The sequence below is a fragment of the Asparagus officinalis genome, chromosome 1, assembly GCF_001876935.1.
Source record: "Asparagus officinalis chromosome 1, Aspof.V1, whole genome shotgun sequence".
Lineage (NCBI taxonomy): Eukaryota > Viridiplantae > Streptophyta > Magnoliopsida > Asparagales > Asparagaceae > Asparagus > Asparagus officinalis.
In genome coordinates this window covers 126121414-126127122 of record NC_033794.1, presented here as the reverse complement: position 1 = coordinate 126127122, position 5709 = coordinate 126121414, and positions in this window count along the sequence as shown.

The following is a 5709-nucleotide window of genomic DNA, read 5'->3' as shown; positions in this document are numbered from 1 at the left end:
GCCACCACCTGGTCTTCTTTGAAATCATATTGCCGCTGGGGGCGTGGCTCAAATTGCCTAGGTTTAGGCTTTTGAGCAGCCTTTGGCGCGGGGCGGTGTAGACCGCCATGATTTCTTTTCCTCTCGACCGAGGAGGGTTCTTCGGCGCAGCTGGCTCTGTTGCTCCCTTTTTGGACTGCGGCTCTTCGGCCTCCAGCCTCTTGATCATATTTTCAACTTGCTCGCCTTGGCGAACAAGTTCCTTCCAAGTTCGGGTCTCTACTGCCCCTATTTTGGACAGGATATGGATCGACAAATTGTTGCGGCACATCTCAATCAGCGTCGCCTCGGAAACTTGGTCCCGACAGTGGACTGATCGATTCTGAAATCTCTTCACGAAGTCGAGAGTGGCCATTGACACTTCCGTGTCATCGTCAAAGAAGCGGGCGAGGAAAAGCTTTTCAACGTCGGCCCATGCCTTGATAGAGCCGGGCTCCAGTTTGCGGAACCATTCAAAGGCCACCCCTTTGAGGGTACCTATGAACAGTCGAGTGAGAATGGCGTCGTTCCCGGTGAGGAATCCGGTCTGTGCCATGAAGTAGTAGATGTGCTGCGAGGGTGACCCCTTGCCATCAAACTATACCAAGCTGATTGGCTTGAATTTCGCTGGGTATGGGACTGTGTCCCATTCGATGGGGTAGGGACGCAAACTGATTGGTTTGAACTTCGCCGGGTATGGGACCGTGTCCCATTCGATAGGGTAGGGACGTACCACCCCCAGCTTGTTCATATTTTGCTGAAGCTTCAGCGCGTTCAACTGGTCCTGGAACTCGTCGAATCTTTTGTCACGGGTGCTATCCGCGGTGTGCGACGTTCCTATCGATGTTTTGGAGGAGTAATCGGACTGTCGATCATCCTCCGTCTCAGCCGCTGGACGGTGAGGTGGTACCCATTCCTTATCCCTAGTTTGCCGGGGCAAGGGACGTTGGGTCCTCTTCTTCTTCTTCTTCTTGTTCAGCAGTTGCTCCATCATCTCTCTCAGAGAGTCGATGGTCGCCTGCTGTTCCTCCAGCTTTTGGGCCATTGTTTGCTCGGTATCGAGTCCGGTCATGTGCACTCTCGCCTGCGCGTCTTGACTTGAGCGCGAGGTCTGATTGCTCCATCATCTCTCTTAGAGAGTCGATGGTCGCCTGCTGTTCCTCCAGCTTTTGAGCCATTGTCTGCTCGTGGTTGGTATCGGTCATGTGCGCCCTCGCCTGCGCGTCTTGACTTGAGCGCGAGGTCTGGGATGTGGCCGCCGCCGAATGAACCTCATCTTCGCCGCAGGAGGGAGGTATTAGGGTGGAATAGTCAAACCCAATACTTACCCCCCGGCGACTACGGGTTCGCTGGAATATGCCTTCCTGCCGGCGTCGGGCGGACCGGGTGTTAGGTCTTAAGACGGAGTCCGAGTCTGGCGAGTCGGAGAGTACCGCCTTCCCTTTATCCGTCATGTTGACTGTGGCGGATGAGAGTTCCAGGTCGTCAGCAGCGCGTCTCTTCTGGTGACGGCGCCTTCGACGGGAGGGCCTCGGTCGAGAGGCCTGTTGAGAAAGCCTCTCAAATACCGAAGGTTTCGCCGTTCCAACGCATTGGCAGTCGGCGAGGACCGTGTGGATGAGTCTCTCGTAATGACACTGAGGATTCGCCTCGTGAATAGTGCGTTTGCGAGTCAAGAATTCTCTGAGGTCTTCTACGGGTGGTTGGTGACAACCCCCGGCCTCAGAAGAATCGCTCTGGTGAGCTGACGAGAGATTTTTGGGCGCTCTCTCTGGCGCGTGTTGGGTGGAACGCCTTGGTGTTGGAGTCAGGCGATCTCGCCTTGACTGGCGAGTCTTCGCGTTTGAGCGAACTCCAGTACGTGGGCGAGTTTCGACCCCATGTTTAGAAGAGCGGGTTCGGGAGGAACCGCCTATTTCCTTTCCTTTACGTTTATCCGCCAAATGATTATGGCGAGGCTCGCCAGCCTTCGAGGATTCGCCTACTTGGGTAAGCTCGTATGCTCGGTGTGGTTTGTTCGCATCAGGGATATGACCTGAGAAGCGAAGTCCTCCTGAGCGGATGGCTCTGCTGTCCTCGGTTGACGCTCCTGATTTGGAGGGCCTTCTGAGGTCGGGCAGCTTGCCTTCCCGTCTAGTGTTTCTCGGGCCTGTGTGATGGTTCAGGCCATTATGAGAAATGGAGGTTTGGACCCCCTGTCTGACGGGTGTTTGCCGTCGCTGTTGGTTAGTTCTCCCAGCGGGGAGAACGTCACCGTGGGTTGTGGCATTGCGGTTTGTGCCGGAGTGAACCGGCGCTTCCTCCGAGGTAGGTGTCTGTGTGGACCGCTTGGCGATCCATCTGGCAGACCCTTGCCTCTTGCGCTCGATCTCTGGCTTGGCCTTGATCGATCGCGAGGGAGTGGGCTCCTCCGATGAGACTCGGTTGGAACCCTCGGGTGCGGAGGCTTTGACCGTCTGAGGTCGGCCTCGGCGCACAGCTCTGTGGCGTTTGCGGGACGCATTGCCACCCGAGGAGGAGGAGGACAAGTATTCTTCGTACTTGGCCTGGTCGAACTCGATTTCGAGGGACTCTACTGTCGTCCCGATAGTAACCTCATCAAATTGAGCCACCACCATTTCACTCGATGAAACAGCTGCTCCCACTGTGGTCGCCATCTTCTGTAGGGTGAAAATTTGATTCTTCCGAAGAAAGGAGTTTCGTTTGTATTTATAAGAAAGCTTATTACAAACTAACAAATCAAATGTTTACAACAGAAGCAGAGGGAAGGCCCTCTTTGTTTTTGTGTGGGGACTTTAGGTGGCTATAGGACGCTTCGCTCGATGGTCGGGTCGAGTCTGCTTCCCTTGGACCGTTTGAATGAGGTTGCTGGAGAGCTTCAGTTCGCAGTAGAAGCTCGGGGCAATGGAGTTCGGGTCTGCTTGGTTCGTCGGCGATCGGAGCCCGGAACTAGGCAGCAGTGCTGTAATGCAAGGATTTGCTAACAGCTTGGTCTCAACTCTTTTTTCTCCAAGTTTTGCGACCTCTCTTCCATCGTGCTGGAAGGGGTTTTTAAATGAAAGAAGGACAGCTTGACTTCTCCTTGAATTGTGGGATGTGACCACATCCTCTTCAGAGACGTCTCGCCGTTCCTCGATACCATGAACGGTCATTCCAGGGATTGTGTTCTATGTCCTGTCACCTACGATGGGAAGGCCCATTCTTGTATGTGAGGCAACAAACGACTGCTATCCGAGTGGATTTGACCAGCATTAATGAACCGCATTTATGAGTTCGCAGATCGATGAAGTGTCTGTCCGATCACTTGTACTGTGCGTGACCGCCCGGCGTGCTTTGAGCACGATGCTTTCTCCTTTCCGGCCAGGAGAGGCGGTGAAGTAGGTACACAGTACTCGAGTGGGTCTAGCCAGCTTGCCGAGTGCCGGCGGATCCAGCTCTTGGCTCAGACATCCGAGGTGAGTCGCATTTATGAATGCTCAGGTTGACTCGACACCTGTCCAGTCCCTTCGCGCTGTGCGCACTGCGAGCGGCCGTTTGACGGTCCTGGGGTACTGTGCTCTCTCTCCCTTCGGGTCGAGAGAGATGGGAAGGTCCATCTCAGCACGTGGGGTAGTGGATACCCAGCTGTACTGACGGTTTTGGGGCTTGCTGGCGGATTCGACTCCGAACTCGGGCAGGCGAGTTGAGCGAAGAGCGAATTTCCGCCATCCTGATCGACCCTGACTCATGCTGGCGAGTCGACCGTTAGGCGAACCTGGACTTGAGTACAGTCGACGTCTACGCGGTTTAGGTCCGTGCCAGAGAACTGGGCGTGCGAACTCTTCTCGTAGGCAAATTTCCTGTAGACCCATAGAGGTATTTTTTACCGTCTACAAGACCCCCTTCAAAGTTTTCAGACCTGAACTGGCTTGCGTGTGGTCTGGAATACTTTGAATGAAGAAATTGTTGGCGAAGCAAGTGCCTTCGATTTCTCTTAGGATTTTTAGCAAATCCTCAGCTATCAACGGGTTTGATGTGCCTTTACCGATTACCGTTTGAATCGGGCTAGCCATACTATTCTCCTCAGTATGATGAGTTGTCGAACAGTTTCTCTTAGGCTTAATGCTAAGATTTCTGCTCTAACCCTTAGCCATCTGGGGCGTGGGTTTCAACCGTTTAAGCAAGGTCATTCTTTTGGCTTTGTTCGTAATTTTACCTTTGAGGGCGAATGCATCGTCAAGGCGAAATTAGTTTTTGAGAGCCAATTTTCGCGCGACTCGTGGGGTTATGCCCAGTATTTGCAGGCGAAACCCTTCCTTTTGTAGGCGGAACCGGATCTGACGGGAGATGAGCCACGTGTCTGCTGATAGAGCCTCGTGCTTCCCAGCTAAGACATTGGATCGTGGCGATCGTGACTTGACAGCACGATCTTCATGCGTTTCGCCCTGCGACGTATCGTGGCCGTGGTTCTCGGACTCAACCGTCGGATTCAAACGCTAATCTCGGTCCCTTCGATGCACTGAGGGTGATCTGGGCCGTCGAATTTGATCGTGGCCCCGTTTCCTGTCCGTTAGGGTTTTCGCCTTTCGAGGGCAGTCGTGGCCACGTGGGCAACTCCGCCCTTCTAAATCAGCCGTTTTCCTCCATTGGGAGTTACCGTGCTTTCAAATCTTGAAAGGGAACATCCAAGGAAAGAATTCCCGCTTCCTCTCACAATGGCTCCGAAATCCAAGAGGTGTAAAGTGAGGGGTGCAGGCCCCGGACGTTACTCCGACCGTCTCTCTGCCGGCATGCCTGCTGGTGCTCTGGAGTCGTGCCCAGGTACGTTGATGGATTCGTTGGGCGATCCCTTGCAGGCCTTAGGCGTCGGATTTAGGGAGATGAGTGTTGCTTATTTCCCCGATTTGGGGCAAAGTTTGCCCTATTTTGCCTTTAGAGGATGAGTACTGTCCCCGCGGGCGAATTCTCCAGTGGGGAGGAGACGAACCCCTTTTTCGTAAGGCGAGTTCGGCCCTTCCCATTAGAGGGGAGTGTAGTCCGTAGGGACAGACCTCGTTCGAAGTGGGTTCCCCCTTTCGATAGGCGATTTCGCCTTCCTATGTTCGATGGGCGATTTCACCTCTACAGCGGATTTTGTCTCAATTGACTTTCTATTTCTTGTTGCAGCGACCTTCCCTGATGAGGCTTTCCCGGAGGGTGTGGCCGTTGGCCACGTCGGGGCTAAGAGCTACACGGCCCCTTCTCGTTTTCCCTCGTTGGCTCCAGTACCCTTGTTCACTGCTGATAAGCTGCATGGTCTGGTACAGAGGGTCACGGATGGTCATCACTTGACCCTGCGCGAGCTGACGACCAATGCGGCGCTGACAGATGAGGCCAGGGCAGAGCTGCCGAAACCTCAATTTCTGTTCGGCGACTCCATGACCGACCCTTCTGCCCTGTTGCTCAAAGAGAGCCGGTGGTTCCGCACGGTAGAGGGGACCCATTATTACCTCCCCAGCATGCCGAGAGGGTTTTCGATTGTTGAGCTGCGGTCCCTCGCGATTCCTCGGACGATGAACTGGGATTTGACCCCCACTCAGGACGGGGTCACTTGTGGCGTCTTTACGGGTTCTACGGCTGGGTATGGAGTGGAGAGCTCATGTAAGCGCGTGACGGGTCTGCGCCCTGGCTTAGTGTCTGCTGAACCGCCCGTGGGGGAATCGACAGCGGTGG